Raw genomic sequence first — 19,800 nt, forward strand, 5'->3', positions numbered from 1 at the left:
TTAGCTGAGGCAGACCTTCCCCATTCCGCATGTTGGGCCTGGTGTACCAGAGGGTGGTCCCCATCCTGTGTCTTTGCAGGAGTGGGTTCATACACAGGGGCCTGTGTTTGGTTGTGAATACAAGTGAAGGCTAAGCAGACCATAAAGTAATCTGGAAAGAGAGCCCTTCTTGACTGTTGTGAAACAACACTGCCTTTACTGTTGCAGGATTCATTTTTATAAGTCATTTTATTCTATGAATGTGCCTACTTCAGTCTAAAGACATTTAACATGTGGTTTGGGTTTTCACTGGGAAAATATCCCCTTGAAGTGCACTGGAAGTAAAGAGGGCTGAGAGCAGGGCACACTGCAGAGGAGGCACTGCCAGTGTGGTGGGTGGCATCTGTCTTTCGAATGACAGCCAGTGAGAGAGAAGCGAACAGGCCCCTCTGCCTCAAGATGGCATCCAGGCAGGGGCAGGTTCCACCGCTTAGAACGTTTTGAAACCTTGGATCAAATGATGCATTTCACTGCACTTTTGCAAAAACATTCATAGGCTCTGAAATATTCCAGTACTTTCATAGTGTGCCAGGAGGTTGTAGCTGTCCCTGTCCAAAAATATTTTTGAGTCAATTGTCTCAAAATGGTTTATTTTGACACACTTTCCTAGAAAATGTATAAAAAGCTGTAGGTGACACAGGCAGTTCAGAAAATGCAGCTGCTACTGTCTTGTTATTAGCCGTAGCATTTGTCTATATGTTAACATTTCACGTCCTTTCATTTTTCCATCTTTCCCTTTTAAGTAGATTCTTAAATATATGTTAGGACTCATTGGAAGGTACAGGCTGTAAAACATTATCTATCTATCTATCTATCTATCTATCTATCTATCTATCTATCTATCTATCTATCTATCTATCTATCTATCTATCTATCTATCTATGTTCTCAGGTAGTACAGCAAAGATAGACAGATGAAGGGTATGTTTTTGACTTATACAGGGTGCTCCCTGTGTCTGGACAAAGCTATACCTCTCTGAAGAGCTCTGATTGGAGTGAAACACTGTGTCAGGGTTTCAATGTATGCATTCTATGTTCGCTTTGATAGTATTTTCCCAATCTACAGCCATGAGACTGTGCCTGGAGAGGTAAACAGCTTTTGTTATTTTACAGCTCAGCATTGATAATACTGTGCTAATCCTATGCTTAAATACTTTGCTGTGAAAATGGCAAAAGGCTTTGTCCCTTTCTAGCTCAGCATGGATGGTATTGTGCTAATCCTATGTCTAAAAACTTTGCTAGAAAAGCAGACATTTGAGGTGTGTAGATTTCGAGTGTTGCTAGTGTTGTAGTGTGTTCTATATAGGAGCTGCTCTCCACCTAAACTTGGGAGGAACTACCCAGAGTTCTCTGCTTCATTTTTTGCATCTATCTATCTATCTATCTATCTATCTATCTATCTATCTATCTATCTATCTATCTATCTATCTATCTATCTATCTATCTATCTATCTATCTATCTATCTATCTATCTATCTATCTATCTATCTATCTATCTATCTATCTACCTATCTATCTATCTATCTATCTATCTATCTCTCTATCTATCTATCTATCTATCTATCTACCTATCTATCTATCTATCTATCTATCTATCTATCTATCTATCTATCTATCTATCTATCTATCTATCTATCTATCTATCTATCTATCTATCTATCTATCTATCTATCTATCTATCTATCTATCTATCTATCCATCTATCCATCTAGCTATCTGCAGCACACTTTCAAAGGGTACAGGGACCTTGCATTTTCATCCAGTAGACAGATTACACAAGTTATGCAGATTAGGGTTTCCAACAGCAGTAGTATTGTTCACTTGGTTACCTGTTTTAAATATGCATTTGCAAATGGTGTGTCCTCACCAATGTTCAGGCCTGTGGGTGTTACCCAGGAATGTCCACTTCCATCCTCCGCAATAGCAGGTTAAGGGCCTGAGTTAGATCTCGGCGGACGGGTTACTCCATCACAACAGTGATGCATATCCCGTCCGCCGCAATGTAAATCCCACAGGATATAACACCAAGAACTAAATCAGGACTTTAGTATCAAGCAAAATCTACTGCACATGCACAAAATATGGATGAGCAAATACCATATGTAGGGATAAAATCCCATCATTCCTGATTCTGTAAATCAGGATTGGTATTCGGACATCCAAGTTGTACTAGGGTGTGTCAACATCTTTGTGGAATAAGCCTTGAATCAGTAAATATTGTCAACAAAGATTGAGACAGTTTTTGATCTGTGGCTAATTTATAGTTAAAGGAAAATGGTTACATTCACCAGCAAAATTGCAAATTGTGATTTTATGCTGAACTATGTCAGAGTAGGATGAGAGAAAGGTATATTGAGCTACGAAAAATAAACCAGAACTGTCCATGTCAATAGGTGGGGGCAGTGAAACCTGTTGCATTCAAAGATGGCCGCCACAACTGCACGCACATCCACATCAGCCATCTTTGAATGCATATTTTATTCTTGCAGACCCTTTGCAAAGATGGCTGCAGTGGGTGCGTGTACATCAATGGCGGCCATCTTTGAAAGAATTTTAATTTATTTTTAGAAATCCATTTCAGCGAAAGCAAAGAACTGGAGGCAGCAATATTTACACACGAGTCCCATAATTTTGATGGATGTTACAAATAGGGTCCGACTTGTAGTCGCTTGTTTAATATTGAAATGGTTTTCTCTGGAAAGGTCCAGAGAAGAGTAGCTCTGTTTGACCAAGGTTTTTCAAAGTTTTAGTAAATGAGAGAGTCATTTGACTCCCTGAGGTGAAGGATTATAGAAATACCCTCACATTTTTGGGGATTTAAACTGTTTGATTTCATCCTATTTAGTTTTCTAGAGAGAATCTAGTTAAACACATGCCTGAAACATAGAGGTCTGCACCAATTCTCTCTGCTTTGGCCTACACTCCATATTCACGTTTGTGTTCATGCCCTACTCCACTTGACTCTGAGTCATAACAACAGGGTGAGAGCCATCAGGTGACACATCCCATAGGGACCTGCATGAATCACACAGTGGCAGAGTGGAAATGTGTGTCATGCAGGAGAGAAAAACAGTAATGACCATTGAGACTAAGTCTAAACCAGGAAATAGCTGCATCATGTTGTGGAACAGGAATTACTCACAGATGTGTACATCAAGATCAAAGCTAAGGCCAACAAATGTATACCATTAGATGGATAGGCAGGTGAGAGTTAGAGAGATGTGTTAGTCAGTCAATCACTTTCTGTAAGTAACCAAGCAAGTAAATAGGTAAGAAAGGTCCTAGAGTTAGTGAGAGAAAGAGCCTAAAGCCAGAATATCTTAGGGCTAGGAAAGGGCTCCAGGGAGGGCGAACGACCTTTACAATGCACTTGTTACACCGCGGTAAGTTTACATAGCGGTCACTACAACGCAAGTCGTTACAACGACTTGCGCTGGATGGCCCTATACACTAAGGAATAGTATGATTTACTATTCCAACACCTTCCCTACTGTCACGTAGGCTGGAGTTGGAATAGTAAATCATACTATTCCTAAGTCCAGGGCCATCCAGCGCAAGTTGTTGTAACAACTTGCGTTGTAATACCTGCGATGTAACGTACCGCGGTGTAACGTACCGCAGTGTAACGACCGCGTTGTACCGTCAAACATTTCCAGGGAGACCAGGGGCCATATTACGTAAAGTGTCCTGGCAGAGTAACGGGTGTGTGAGCCGGCTTTCTGCGCCACCCTGGGTGCTTTAGTATTCCGTGCGACACCACAGACATTTCTGAGGCCCCTTCTGTAATACAAATAGCACTGGTACCCCCAAATGGGTTTTCTTTCATTTGCATGTGGGTGTGGCTCCATGTACATGAGGGAATACTTTGCATTTCTGCCTTTGCGTTTACAGATGCGAGGGCAAAGGCAAAGAGATTGTCAGACGGTACACTGCCTTCGTGCCATAAAGAGATGGTGTGCAGTCAATGCAACCTGAGAGAACACCGGTCTGGAGGAGGAGAAGTGGATCCTATGGGCCCCTTAAGATACCCCTTTGAAGGCAGGTGCAGTCACTCACTACACCTGCCTGCAGGGAGATTTTTGTCACCCTTGAAAGTGCAGGTCGACTGCTGCCTGTAGGGTGAAACGTGGATCGGCTGCTTCAGTGAGTCAGTCCACCTTTCAGTAATGTACTGCCCCCACGCCAGCCCGACTCTGGGGCTGCCCTTGGGGCAGCGCATCATACGTAATAGGACACACTGTCCCAGTTTGTGCCTGGTAACCTAGTGACAGGTGTGCCATGAAAAGGGAAATGTTGGCCTGTAGGAGGAAAGAGCATGCAATCCTCTTTCTTGAAAATGTTAATTTTGTCAACTTTGGGCCAAGAAGGCGAGCATTGATGCCAGCAAATGATCCATGCCATTTCAATATCCCAAGCAAGTATTTCCAAGGGCAGTAGAATATAATGCTTCTGCTATTTCATGACGACCCTGGACCCAACAACAACTAGTGCAAGATTTGAAGTCCCTTCCAAGCGTCCACCTGAGTACTCAGATGGTATTCAAGTAGGAGAGAACTGGACAAAAGCAGAGAACCCAAAATGGAGCCAAACATGTCTTAAGCAATCAAAATAAATTCATCTTTCTTGGCTCAGAAATATTAGAAAGTAGAGAAATAAGCATTCCAATCCTTGCTGATCAACTCCAGGAGACAAACCTAGTAGAAAAGAGCCGGGGGAGATGATTCCATTAACTCTAAGCGCCAGAACGGCGTAGGATGTAACTTCAAGGGCTCAGACCATGTTCGCTTCACTGATGTAGGAGGCACCAGCATGGCAAAAGAGGTATGAAGAGTGGCTTTAGTAGTAGTAGCTCATACGGTCTTGGGTTTTATGGCACGTGCTGGATCACTCATATGATAGTCACTCAAAGAATTCTAGTTAGACCCACCGTTATGTGAGAAAGGTATTTGCTGTCCACCAGGGAGCTCTGTTCAACTATTGCTAACTTGGAAATCAATTGTGCCTCTACTCATCACCAGAGTTCTGCTTCACAAACTAATCCATGCCCTAGCCCATTACAGGATTCAGGTAGAATTCTGAAACCTACACGGTCAATAAACCAGCCTAAGCATAAGCATAATTCAGGCTTCATAAATGATAAAAGGAGCAACACCCTTAGAAAGAACACCAAAACCACCAAATAGAAACCCTGACATGTTTAGGGAGAAACAGCAGGCCATAGGAGAGCAGTGTCCAAGCTGTGAATGAGGCATGAAATACAACTGCCCAATCAGAAGATGTACAATGGAATCCGGTTGGAGGCATTAATGATCAGCGAAAAACTCGGATTTCTCAGTTCTGGAATTAATCCTGGGCCTCCCCTCCACTGAATGGGGTGTATAAAAGGTCAGACTACCTCAATTCAGGATGATATGCTAATAAGGTCTTTCACCGGTCCCATCCACCACTCAAGTTTTTAAGTCTTGGGTTTCTTGGCCATCCAAGGCACTCACCAGAGCACTCGCGATTCCACGTTTTGTGCAAAGCTGTGCATATTGCCTACTCTACTACACGCCCCATCTACAAGCAGCCCTTCCTGTAAGGGTGTGGGCTTGCATCCCCCTTAGCAGACATCCAACTTGCCACTATCTTGCACTGTCCTGAGCGTAGGCACCCCACTGCCGTGAGGGTAGGCACCCTTCCACTGACCTGAGGGTAGGCACCCTTCCACTGACCAGAGTCCAGGCACCCTTCCACTGACCTGAGGGTAGGCACCCTTCCACTGACCTGAGGGCAGGCATCCTTCCTCTGCCCTGAGCATAGGCACCCTTCCACTGCCCTGAGGGTAGACTAGACACCCTTCTGCTGACCTGAGGGCAGGCATCCTTCCTCTGCCCTGAGCATAGGCACCCTTCCACTGACCTGAGGGTAGGCACCCTTGCACTGACCTGAGAGTAGGCACCCTTCCACTGCCCTGAGGGTAGGCACCCTTGCACTGTCCAGAGCGTAGGCACCCTTCCACTGAAGTGAGGGTAGGCATCCTTCCACTGCCCTGAGCATAGGCACCCTTCCACTGACCTGAGGGTAGGCACCCTTGCACTGACCTGAGAGTAGGCACCCTTCCACTGCCCTGAGGGTAGGCACCCTTGCACTGACATGATTCAAGGCACCCTTGCACTGCCCCGAGGCTAGGCACCCTTCCACTGACCTGAGGGTAGGCACCCTTCCACTGACCTGATGGTAGGCATCCTTCCACTGACCTGAGGGTAGGCACCCATCCACTGACCTGAGTTCAGGCACCCTTCTACTGACCTAAGGGTAGGCACCCTTCCACTGACCTGAGTCCAGGCACCCTTCCACTGACCTGAGGGCAGGCACCCTTCCACTGACCTGAGTCCTGGCACACTTCCACTGACCTGAGGGTAGGCACCCTTCCACTGACCTGAGTCCAGGCACCCTTCCACTGACCTGAGTCCTGGCACACTTCCACTGACCTGAGGGTAGGCACCCTTCCACTGACCAGAGGGTAGGCACCCTTCCACTGACCTGATGGTAGGCACCCTTCCACTGACCTGAGGGTAGGCACCCATCCACTGACCTGAGTTCAGGCACCCTTCTACTGACCTGAGGGTAGGCACCCTTCCACTGACCTGAGTCCAGGCACCCTTCCACTGACCTGAGTCCAGGCACCCTTCCACTGGCCTGAGGGTAGGCACCCTTCCACTGACAAGAGGGTAGGCACCCTTCCACTGCCCCGAGGCTAGGCACCCTTCCACTGACCTGAGGGTAGACACCCTTCCACTGAACTGATGGTAGGCACCCTTCCACTGACCTGAGGGTAGGCACCCATCCACTGACCTGAGTTCAGGCACCCTTCTACTGACCTGAGGGTAGGCACCCTTCCACTGACCTGAGTCCAGGCACCCTTCCACTGACCTGAGGGCAGGCACCCTTCCACTGACCTGAGTCCTGGCACACTTCCACTGACCTGAGGGTAGGCACCCTTCCACTGACCTGAGTCCAGGCATCCTTCCACTGCCCTGAGCATAGGCACCCTTCCACTGACCTGAGGGTAGGCACCCTTGCACTGACCTGAGAGTAGGCACCCTTCCACTGCCCTGAGGGTAGGCACCCTTGCACTGTCCAGAGCGTAGGCACCCTTCCACTGAAGTGAGGGTAGGCATCCTTCCACTGCCTTGGGGGTAGGCATCCTTCCACTGCCCTGAGCATAGGCACCCTTCCACTGACCTGAGGGTAGGCACCCTTGCACTGACCTGAGAGTAGGCACCCTTCCACTGCCCTGAGGGTAGGCACCCTTGCACTGACATGATTCAAGGCACCCTTGCACTGTCCTGAGCGTAGGCACCCTTCCACTGCCTTGAGGGTAGGCACCCTTACACTGACCTGAGGGTAGGCACCCTTCCACTGCCCCGAGGCTAGGCACCCTACCACTGACCTGAGGGTAGGCACCCTTCCACTGACCTGATGGTAGGCACCCTTCCACTGACCTGAGGGTAGGCACCCATCCACTGACCTGAGTTCAGGCACCCTTCTACTGACCTTAGGGTAGGCACCCTTCCACTGACCTGAGTCCAGGCACCCTTCCACTGACCTGAGGGCAGGCACCCTTCCACTGACCTGAGTCCTGGCACACTTCTACTGACCTGAGGGTAGGCACCCTTCCACTGACCTGAGTCCAGGCACCCTTCCACTGACCTGAGTCCAGGCACCCTTCCACTGACCTGAGGGTAGGCACCCTTCCACTGACCAGAGGGTAGGCACCCTTCCACTGCCCCGAGGCTAGGCACCCTTCCACTGACCTGAGGGTAGGCACCCTTCCACTGACCTGATGGTAGGCACCCTTCCACTGACCTGAGGGTAGGCACCCATCCACTGACCTGAGTTCAGGCACCCTTCTACTGACCTGAGGGTAGGCACCCTTCCACTGACCTGAGTCCAGGCACCCTTCCACTGACCTGAGGGCAGGCACCCTTCCACTGACCTGAGTCCTGGCACACTTCCACTGACCTGAGGGTAGGCACCCTTCCACTGACCTGAGTCCAGGCACCCTTCCACTGACCTGAGTCCTGGCACACTTCCACTGACCTGAGGGTAGGCACCCTTCCACTGACCTGAGTCCAGGCACCCTTCCACTGACCAGAGTCCAGGCACCCTTCCACTGACCTGGGGGTAGGCACCCTTCCACTTATCTGAGTCCTGGCACCCTTCCACTGACCTAAGGGTGGGCAGGCTTCTACTGACCTGCTTTCTCCTCTGATCACTCAGACATAGACTGAAGGGGTTTATGAACTGTTTTTACGAACTGTATTAGTAACAGAACCATCAATAATCAAAGGAAGGATAGAGAAGTTCAAGTTCCACTTGGCTTCCCTTGGGGAAACATACAAAATCAAAAAGAGTGGAAGAGATATGTAGAAGCAGAAAGGTGTAGCACTAAAGTTGTAGTGAGACCCTCAATAGTGTTGTTCAACTAAAAGTATATTTTCCTTTGCTGTACTAACTCACCGATCGTTACATCATCAGGCCTTATCCTCCACCAATAGAATAGTAGTATGATGAAAAGAAATAGGAGATGTGGAGAGAGAAATATTATGTATCTCTCACATCTATCTGTTAAAGTGCCAGGTCAACATGTTTCAGCCTTCTTGGCACCCTGTGGGTCAGAGGCTTGCGTCAGGACCTAAAAGATATTGCTACGCCGGATCCCTTCATGAAATGTGAGAGAGTGATGATATGGATTATCTTTGGAAGGACTTTTCCCTGAGAATACTGTAGTCATCTTCTTCTGGTGTTCATCTGGACCTATTTGTCCTTCATATCCAGGTCGGGAATCCTTTCTGTCTGGATGAGGGCAGGGTATAAACCTTTCCTTGGTTCTTCAAATGTTCATTGCGACGCGACCGAGGGGTACTAGGTACCACAGTAACTGTCAGGCAGACATTCTCTATCACAGTAACTGACAGGCTGAGATTCTGTATTACAGTAACTTACAGGCAGACATTCTGTACCGCAGTAACTGACAGGCCGACATTCTGTACCGCAGTAACTGACAGGCCGACATTCTGTACCGCAGTAACTGACAGGCCGACATTCTGTACCACAGTAACTGACAGGCAGATATACTGGACCACAATAACTGACAGACAGACATTCTGTACCGCAGTAACTGACAGGCAGGCATTCTGTACCGCAGTAACTGACAGGCAGGCATTCTGTACCACAGTAACTGACAGGCAGATTTACTATACCACAGTAACTGACTGGCAGATATCCTGTACCACAGTAACTGACAGGCAGACATTCTGTACCGCAGTAACTGACAGGCAGATATACTGGACCACAGTAACTGACAGACAGACATTCTGTATCGCAGTAACTGACAACTAGTCATTCTGTACTGTAGTAACTGACAGGCAGACATTCTGTACCACAGTAACTGTCAGGCAGGCATTCTGTACCATAGTAACGGACAGGCAGATATACTGGACCACAGTAACTGACAGACAGACATTCTGTACGGTAGTAACTGACAGGCAGACATTCTGTACCACAGTAACTGTCAGGCAGGCATTCTGTACCATAGTAACGGACAGGCAGATATACTGGACCACAGTAACTGACAGACAGACATTCTGTACGGTAGTAACTGACAGGCAGGCATTCTGTACCACAGTAACTTACAGGCAGGCATTCTGTACCACAGTAACTGACAGACAGACATTCTGTATCGCAGTAACTGACAGGCAGACATTCTGTACGGTAGTAACTGACAGGCAGGCATTCTGTACCACAGTAACTGACAGACAGACATTCTGTATCGCAGTAACTGACAACTAGTCATTCTGTACAACAGTAACTGGCAAGCAGTCATTCTGTACTGTAGTAACTGACTGGCAGACATTCTGTACCACAGTAACTGTCAGGCAGGCATTCTGTACCATAGTAACGGACAGGCAGATTTACTATACCACAGTAACTGACTGGCAGATATCCTGTACCACAGTAACTGACAGACAGATGTCCTGCACCTCAGTAACTGACAGGCAGCCATTCTGTACCATAGTAACTGACAGACAGACATTCTGTACCATAGTAACTGACAGGCAGGCATTCTGTACCATAGTAACTGACAGGCAGATTTACGATACTACAGTAACTGACAGACAGATATCCTGTACCACAGTTGCTGACAGACAGATATCCTGCACCACAGTAACTGACAGGCAGCCATTCTGTACCATAGTAACTGACAGACAGATATCCTGTACCACAGTAACTGACAGGCAGACATTCTGTACCACAGTAACTGACAGGCAGACATTCTCTATCACAGTAACTAACAGGCTGACATTCTGTATAACATTAACTGACAGGCAGACATTATGTACCACAGTAACTGACAGGCAGACATTCTGTACCATAGTAACTGACAGGCAGTCATTCTGTACCACAGTAACTGACAGGCAGACATTCTGTATTACAGTAACAGACGGGCAGACATTCTGTACCGTAGTAACTGACAGGTAGGCACTCTGTATCACAGTAACTGACAGGCAGACATTCTGAGTCATATTAACTGACAGAGAAGTAGTAACCAGCCAGAGAGCTAAAAGTCAGGTTACGTGCATCATAATAACTGACAGGCAAGCATTGGTCTATGGCACATTATCTACAGGCAGGCATTGTGTATCACAGTAATTGCAAGCATTGGTCTATGGCATATTAACTCACAGACAGGCATTGTGTATCACAGTTAACCCTGGGTGGAAAACTACGCTAGGCTCGTGGAGTGTGCGTAGTTTGCGCACATACGCGCTTCGCTGAATCGCACGTAGCACAGTGCATTTTCTGCTTGCTCGCGGTCCTCAATGTCAAGTTGGCGACCGCGAGCGAGGAAAATCAACATCCCGGCGAGACTTTTTCCTCATTCACGATCGGCAACATCAAGTTGCCGATCGCAAGCATGGAAAATAAACCTCCCAGCGAGATTTTCAACATGGGGAGGTCAGGTTTCTTATTACGAGCGGTCGCGTATGCTCGCGACCGCTCGCGATGAGAAACTACCAGTCCGGGTTGAGAAAGCTGCCGCTCGAGAAATCTACTTGAGCGGCAGAAAACGACCGCTTGCACTGTGCATGATGCCGTTAGCAATGATTGCACAGTGTGGACAAGCATCCGGCACTGTGCAATCATTGCGAACAGCATTTCCCTACCGCACTACGCAGATCGCGTAGCTACGCGTAGCGTGCATAGTGCGAGGTGCACTTCGTGTAGCTATGCGTAGCGCGACTATGCGAACTACGCCCAGGGTTATTAATGGCAAGCATTGGTCTATGGCACATTAGCTCACAGGCAGGCATTGTGTATCACAGTAACGGCAAGCATTGGTCTATGGCACATTAACTCACAGACAGGCATTGCGTGTCATAGTAATGGCAAGCATTAGTCTATGGCACATTAACTCGCAGGCATTGTTTATCACAGTAACGGCAAGCGTTGGTCTATGGCACATTAACTCACACACAGGCATTGCGTGTCACAGTAACGGCAAGCATTGGTCTATGGCACATTAACTGACAGGCAGGAATTGCGTATCACAGTAATTGGCAGGCAAGCATTCTTCTGAACTGACAGGCTAACATTCTGTGCCATCGTAACTGACAACTGGGCATTCTGTAACACAGTAACTGTCAGGCAGGCATTCCATGCCACATTAACTGACAGGTAGGCATTCCATACCACATTAACTGACAGGCAGACATTCCGTGCCATCGTAATTGACAACTGGACATTCTGTAACACAGTAACTGTCAGGCTGGCATTCCATGCCACATTAACTGACAGGCAGACATTCTATACCACATTAACTAACAGGCAGACATACCATGTCACATTAACTGACAGGCAGACATTCTGTGCCATCGTAACTGACAACTGGGAATTCTGTAACACAGTAAATGTCAGGTAGGCATTCCATGCCACATTAACTGACAGGCAGACATTCCATGCCACATTAACTGACAGGCCGAAATTCCGTATCACATTAACTGACAAGCAGATATTCCGTGCCACATTCACTGACAAGCAGACATTCCGTGCCACATTCACTGGCAGGCAGACATTCTGTGCAACATTAACTGGTAGGCAGGCATTCTGTGCCATCGTAACGGACAGCTGGGCATCCTGTAACACAGTAACTGATAGAATATCATTCTTTTGTGGCACAGTAACTAAAATGCAGGCATGCTGTCATACATTGAGTGACAGGCAGGTATTCTGTAACAGTATCTGGCAGGCCAGCATTCTTCTGTATTAGAGTAGCTGACAGGCAGTCATTCTGTTAACTGACAGACAGACAGGCACTATGTAACACAGTACTAACTAACTGACAGACAGTTCTTCAGTACCACAGTATACTTTACAGGCAGGCATTCTGCACAATAGTGAGTGGCAGACATGCATCTTCTGCCACAATAACAAACAAGCAGGAACTGTGCGGCTCAGTAATTGGCACACACGCTTCCTGTGGCACAGTGGCATGAGACAGGCATGAGAAGCATCATGAGGTGGAGGCACAGCAAGCGTTGGCCTTCAGTGGCACAGTGAATGTTTGACTTCTGCACACCCAATTGTAATGAACGAGTTCACCTGCATGTTTGCGTGAGATTAGGGGGTGTTTGGGGTGTGGAACCCCCCTACGTCCAAAAAATACATTCTTGGCTTGGTAGTTGGGTCTGGAGGCCCTGAGTCAAGCCTGCCACCTCTGCGTCAGTTGTTTCTTCTCATGAGCCAAGAATGAAAGACAAAACAGTGACCTTTGATGTAAACGTGAGAGTGGGCCAGAGGTATCCCTCTAGTAGCAGAACTTCCAGATAAAGTGGAATCAATACCGCTTCTTTGTTTATCCAAATTGTGTGATCCTAGACAAATTTGTTATTTCACACAGCCTCCTTTTTCTTCATTATTACATATGCGCCTGCTTTTAATTACTTGAATTCAGGATGTGCGCTACGAGCTCCTTTTATGTTTGATTTGATATACTGTTTGGAGAGAGGATGGAGCCTTACGGCTAGAGCGGTCGACCTCGAAGCCGGGAAACCAGTTAAAATCTAGTCAGGGACGCACAACATCCTGTGATTCTGGGCCAACTAGTGTTCTCCCCGTGCCTGACAAAATTGAAAGTGTCCATCTGTAACGAAACTGGTGCTTATATAAAGCGCTCTGATACCCGATGTCTCGGGTCTAGTTCGCGCTATATAAAACGAAATATATATATATATATATATATATATATATATCACTTTCTTCTCCACATCCGGCAAAAATCCACACCGAACAGATGGACACGGACCCAATGTGAGTGCAAAGGTGATTTTACTTCACTCCTTTTGTCGCCATGACGCGTTTCAGCTCCACAGAGCCTTGTTCACATGATATATATATGTAATATGTTTCTAGTCCATGTTAGGGGTTTACATACTACTGACTTGCCTCTGATGGCAAACATTTGAATGACTTGGCTTGTGCACGTACTCTTAGAGCTAAGTCTCAGACCCATGGCTCAGCTGTGGCTCGGCTCGCCCTATTAATCTGTCTGCGCACCGTCTTTTGTGACTCGGGCTTAGGACATTGAAACATGGAGTCCTGCCCATGTGCCCCAATTGGACAACTCTACTATCAAGGCTTCTTGTAGAAGAAACAAGGAAGAATGTGTGCCATGAAAATACATTTAAAAATAAGTGATCCAAGGGCATGGACTTCAGGCCATTTTGTTATATATTACCATAATCATGAGTGCCCAGCATTGCTTACTTTGTAAAGAAAAAAATAAAGTGCCAGGGCCCTTTTCGGAAGGCTACTGCAGCCTCCCACCCATTGCCACCACCAGCGATGCCAGTGACAGTACCAACATAACACCAAACCATAGCACTCCTGCAAGTGTGACAATTCAGACTATTTCAGGCCACACACGGCTATAATAATGGCATGCGAGGATGGTATTATTAATTTCCAATGTATTGACTTAATAAACAAGGTTGTTGTGCACATCTCAGACAGCGCCACCATGTGGTGGACTGCCACTAGAGCCGGAGCTGCCAATTAAGTGTCAGTGCGGGCACCGGAAACCACCAGCACATATTAAGTACTGCTGCCCAGGGAGAAATACCAGTCCCAGGTTGGATGGGCAGTTGCATATCTTCAGCTGGTGTTTTGGGGGTATGACACCACTCACATGCATTCATGGTTTGGTAGTTGAGTCTGGGGGTCTCTTAATCGCGGCTGCCATGTCTGTGTCAATTTTTCTTCTTGTTCTCATTTCACTAAGAGGTTTTACCTTCTTCCTTTTTAGGTCTCGCCTGATCCAGCGCTTGCGCTGATCTGGCCGACACATTTAGAGTACGGGTTTTGAAAGTGCTGCCACACGGCCTAGCGCTTACGTTCCAGCGAGCGTGCACGTGCGCAGCCGGCAGCTTTCTGTGCCCGAGGCGCCATCTGGAGCTTTCATTTTTTCCGCCCGCGTCGAGCGGCCAATGCTTGTTTTCCAAGCTTTGGCCGCGCGCGCACACAACTCCCGCTTCTCCCCCTCCCCCACAACATATGGCGTCTCGCGCACGCGGCCAATGCTTGTTAATACAAAGTACTCAGTTGCATTTAAGGCGAAGACTGTGCTATGCATACCTGAAATAAACAAACAAATAACCTGCTTGACTCAGGCATTTTGATACTAGCAGTACCAGATATGCAGCTGGCCAGGCATTAAGATCCCTTTCCCGATATGTGGAAACTAGCAAGCTGGCACGTTGAAACAAACGTTGGCATATTAAACGCATAATTGTCTGGCTGGCACATTAACTAACATATTAGCATCACTCTGATAGATTTAAAAATCAGATACATACTAGAAGGGGCCTGGAATAGGGTGAGCAGCAGCACTCTAGAACAGAGGGTCTCAACCGTTTGACTGCTGAAGACCCCCACTTAATCATTACTGGAATCCGGGGACCGCCGCTGAGTCATTATTGGAGCCAGCAGACCTCGGTCTGCAATGTCGATGATTTGCACCACAAAGCAATACACAAAAATATGTAAACAAGCATTCACCAAACATCTACACAAACGTTTTCATTTTATCAACAAGTTTCAATATAAATGCGAAGGTTGTCGCTCTTCTAGATTCAATTGAGGCCACCCATAGCCCACAATATATTCTGCCAGATCCACTTGCACTGCTCCCAGAAACCGATTAGCCTCAAAGTTCAAATCCCTTCAGATTTACTGAACGTTTTATTTTTTATTAATTTTACAGTTAGCTGCTTTATTTATATTTATCTATTAACATAATTAAATTTTCTAAGCTGTCGTGGACCCCTACGTGTCCTCGGACGACAGGTTGACAACCCCTGCCCTAGCATTAAATGGCAATTATTAACTTTTTTGTTTCCTGCGATGCTAAATGAAGGATGTGCATCTCTCATCACAGTGCTAAACATATGTGCTACTTTACCTGGCATAAGAACGAGGTTATGGATTTCTTGAAGTGGGGAAAAGAGGTATCAGGTGCTGTTTTAGGGTCATTGCACACATTGTGTCTGGCAAGCAACCTGTGTTTCTAGTAGGTGCACACTTTCCTGAGTGGCTCGTAAAAAAACTGCTTCTACAGATAAATATTTTTTTTTATGTACTGTGGAAGATTACTAAGTAATCAAATATTTATTACGTGCCCCATAGAAACGCTCGGACAGCCTGAAGCTTTTCGACTACAATATTTTATCCTGATGTCAAGTGCAGCATCTGGCCACATTTTCTTGGCTTGAGAGTGCCCTCAGGCTCCCATGAAAGGGAACTGTGTTCGCTCTCTATGCTCTTTGCTTGGCACAAAATGGGCATGCTATTGACAGCAGAACCCTTTCATAGTTCACCGGCCACCACTCGTTGTGAGGCAAGAGCTGGGCTTCATTAAAAAGAAAAAATAAGAGCAGGAGCAGAAAGATTCCTAAGAGTTTGGGCAGCAGCAACAAACACTAGAGTCCCCAAGCACAAGGCTGCCTAGTCTTATTATAATAATGTATGATGATAATAATAGGTTGTAGATTGATATAGCGTGGCTTATCACCCGTGAGGGTACCAGGCGCCGTCCATGGGCACAGGGAGCTTAGGTGATTTGCCCAGAATCAAAGGATGTTGAGCTGATGAAATCCAGATCCACAGCGCCCGAGTTGGCAGCTCTGGCCACTGCGCCACATCCTCACCGTTGTTAATTCCACCTCTTTCTTGGACCATTCTACACTTCCTATCTATTTATCTCAATCATGCGGATTCTTTATTCATTCATACTTTCTGACTTCGTCACTGTTTTCCTATGTTTCAATTTCCCTTTCTTTCCCTTTCCTGCCTTGCGATTCCTTTCTAGGAGTCAAAGTCTGAGAAAGAAAATTAAACCCTTGGACCCAAAAAGTTAATGTTGGTGACACCCACCATTTGGAGCACAAGCATAAATTATTAACTATTTAAGAGATAATGTGGGTTCTCTCTCATCTGAACAAAACATGGGGACAGAAGGACTTGGCATTTTCAAAAATGCAATCTCATCTCCTCTCTTACACAAGAAGAGAAAAATGTATAATGAAAAACTGTTATTTAACACAAATTCTAGAGTGAGTTTCATTCTGTAGGTCTGCAAAATCACTTGGATTTTTGGGTTTGTGCTTGAAAATGTGCACTTTGTCCAGAGTTTTTGGGAGCTTTATAAATCGCCCTTTTCACCAGACTATTTTCAGTAACTGTCCCTAATTTTAACAAGCATTTCCATAGCCAATAGGTCTCGCTTTTGGGACCTTATAAGTATTTAGTTATGTAGCACAATATCCTTGGTGCAATAACATCAACTGTTGCATGGCTAAACACTTATAAGGTCCCAAAGGCGAGACCTATTGGCTATGCTAATGCTTGTTTGGATCAGTGACTTGTTTACCAAAAAAGTAGTAAATCTGCACCATAGAAGTACTTCTTGAATGGGTGCAATTTACTGTTTTTTTTAATTTACAATTATTGGCTGTAGTAGGCTTGGAAAGCTGTGCCAATCTCAGGTTTCCAGGCATGCTACTAGCAATATAACACCCAGAAGGTGATGGAGTGAATGCTTGAAAATAGTATGACCACTGGCAAGCTCTCGGGGGAACATTCCAATCCATTGTTTTTCACCCACTGTGCCACTCTAGATAGAGACCCACCTGATGCAAATCAGTACTGCCCTTGTGCCTCGTGCAAACCGTCCACCCCAAACCCTGGTCATCTCCCCTCTCCACCCTGCGGACCGCTGCTTTTTTGGTTGGGAAATTTGAGCTGTGCGCCCCCTCTGAATCTCATTAACTGAGCTCCGCCCCTGCATAAGATCAATGACCTGCCACCTCTGCTCATTGTGTTCATCCCACTGTACATCATATTTTAAAATACCGCATTTCTATATGAACGCAAATAAAGACACCGTCAGCACCTTCCTCCTGCGTGAGGTCCCCTGGAGAGAGGTTTCTAGACTGATGGGTGACTGACCATTGTTGAACTGTTGGGCAAATGCCAGGACCTCACCGATGAAGCACTGGACTAGCACCTTGAAGCAGCCCAATCATGTACAAGGCGCTATGTGAATGAATGTGATCATAACGTTTTATTTTCATTGATTTTATTGGGGATTCTCGCATAGTGCTTATGCCACTTTTCAACCCCTTCATAGCGCTCAAGGGGGGCAGGGTCTGTGCCAGAACATTCGGTTGTGCGGTTGAAATCATCACAAAAATATTCTTGTCACGTTAGCTTGTTGTTCCTGCCCCAGAATCCATGGTCTCCAAAGCCCAGATTGGACAGGCGTGACATCAGACCGGTGAATTAAGTGTCACAAATGTACAGGGATACCTAGAAAATTAGGAGCATATTAGCCAGGGCTTTATCACTGCTTTAGCTGCACTTTTTGCAGCTAAAGTGGCGATTTCTTTTATTCCCCCTATTAAAAACGCAGGCGAAGCGATGAAAAAAGTCACGCTAAGCGCGATTATCTCTAGTATTTAACACCAGCTGAAAACCTGACTTACCTGTATTCCTCAATGGGAGGTGGATTTTCAGGCTAAGTCCACCATGGCGTTAATGCGTGAATGTCGCTGGATTTCCAGCGATATTCAGGCATTTCGCCGCTATTGCTGGATATTTTATCACAGTGGAGATAAACGTTGCTAATAGCGTGTTTTCTCTGCAAAATATCCAGCCCTAGGCAGCGATAAAAATAAACGTGCTAAGCGCGTTTTGTGATAAATATCGCAAGTTCTTGCTAATATGCCCCTTAGGGACTGTTTTCAGTCGCTTCTACTTGGGAACGCCCACCTTGCAGGTCATGAGCGATAATCCTCGCTGGCATGCAAGGCGATAGGAAAACCGGCCGCTATCGCCAGAAAGCTGTCGCTAACGCCTGTTAGCGACAGCATGCTGATAGGGCGATATGAAATAAGTGCCGCTAAAGCGGCGATAAAGCCCTGGCTAATATGCCCCTAAGTTCGGTATTCCAGTTCATTTGATTTGATTGGTTTGATAGTTCCTTTCTCAGTAGGTAATCAGCCTCTACTTATTAAAATGTCTTTAAATGAGGCAAACTTCCTAAAACACTGCCCGCTTCATTGCTTCCCTTTGTTTAATCAGCATTCTCCAATGGATGGTAAACAGAACCCGAGCATTCTGACATCCAACCGGGGTGTAAAGGCAGCCGGACACTGCAGAGAGCTGCTGCCCGACCCTGGGCATCTACAAACGGAACGTGCATCCCATGCAAGGAAGAGCAGGGCTACAACTCAGCGGGTTGACTGCCATGGATGGATGCCTTCTCATTTCTTTTTTATATGTAACTTACTGGGTTTTATAAACATTGTCCCGCTCCAAAAAAGCATATCTCTCATGCCAACTGACCACAATTAAACCTGCTACAATGACATTATTACAAAAAGGCGACAGCAAGCACGTTAACACAGACCTGGCCCTAACCCCCCCCCCCCCCCCATCTTTTCCCCGACTCCTTGCTCTGCCTTATCCTAATGATTGGTAACTTGACGCACTTTGATAAAATGAGCCTCGGGGCCCCTGCGGGGCAGAGGTGCCTACCAGCCTGTATGAAAGGGTGAGCAAGTGACGGATGTCAACACCTACCTCACTTCAGCCTCGTGCTCTTCTCGTCCAGCGCCGAGAAGACTTCTTTCAGGGAAGAGGCGCTGGTCCGCTGAGCACCTGGGCTGCATTAGTGTGACGGCCGCATCACAGGGGGAAAACCGCATCCATCCTCTCAGTCATTCATTAACCACGTGAGTCACTCGGTGCCCGTAGGGTCCTGCCGGGAGCCTGGCGATGGCAGCGATATGCCACCTGCCGGTGGCGACTTCCGGGTTCACTTCAAACTGTTCTCGCTTCTGGTCTGGGGATCAGAAAGGCTTGGCACTGCCAAGGATCTGAGAGGGCTGGCACTGCCAGAGACCAGGGGGGTTGGCACTGCCAGGGATCAGAGAGAGCTTGCGCTGCCAGGGATCAGACAGGGCTGGCTCTGCCGGGATCAGAGACGGTTGGCACTGCCAGGGATCAGAGAGGATTGGCATGGCCAAGGATCAGAGAGGGTTGGCACTGCCAGGGATCAGAGAGGGTTGGCACTGCCAGTGATCAGAGAGGGCTGCACTGCAAAAGATCAGAGAGGGTTAGGACTGCCAGGGATCAGAGAGGATTGGCACTGCCAGGG

The 19,800-nt window shown here is 46.9% G+C and overlaps 1 protein-coding gene across 2 annotated transcripts in view; it reads right to left on the reverse strand.

Moving 5' to 3' along the window:
- Positions 1-19,357, reverse strand: part of LOC146822136 (cGMP-dependent protein kinase 2-like) — a 256,757-nt gene extending 237,400 nt beyond the window's left edge. For both annotated transcript variants that reach the window (XM_085613249.1, XM_085613248.1), the window contains exon 1: positions 19,224-19,357. The gene's annotated coding sequence lies outside the window, so the exon portion shown is untranslated. The remainder of the gene's footprint in view (positions 1-19,223) is intronic.
- Positions 19,358-19,800: the final 443 nt, after the last annotated feature.

This window comes from Triturus cristatus, chromosome 6, assembly GCF_964204655.1.
Source record: "Triturus cristatus chromosome 6, aTriCri1.1, whole genome shotgun sequence".
Taxonomy (NCBI): Eukaryota; Metazoa; Chordata; class Amphibia; order Caudata; family Salamandridae; genus Triturus; species Triturus cristatus.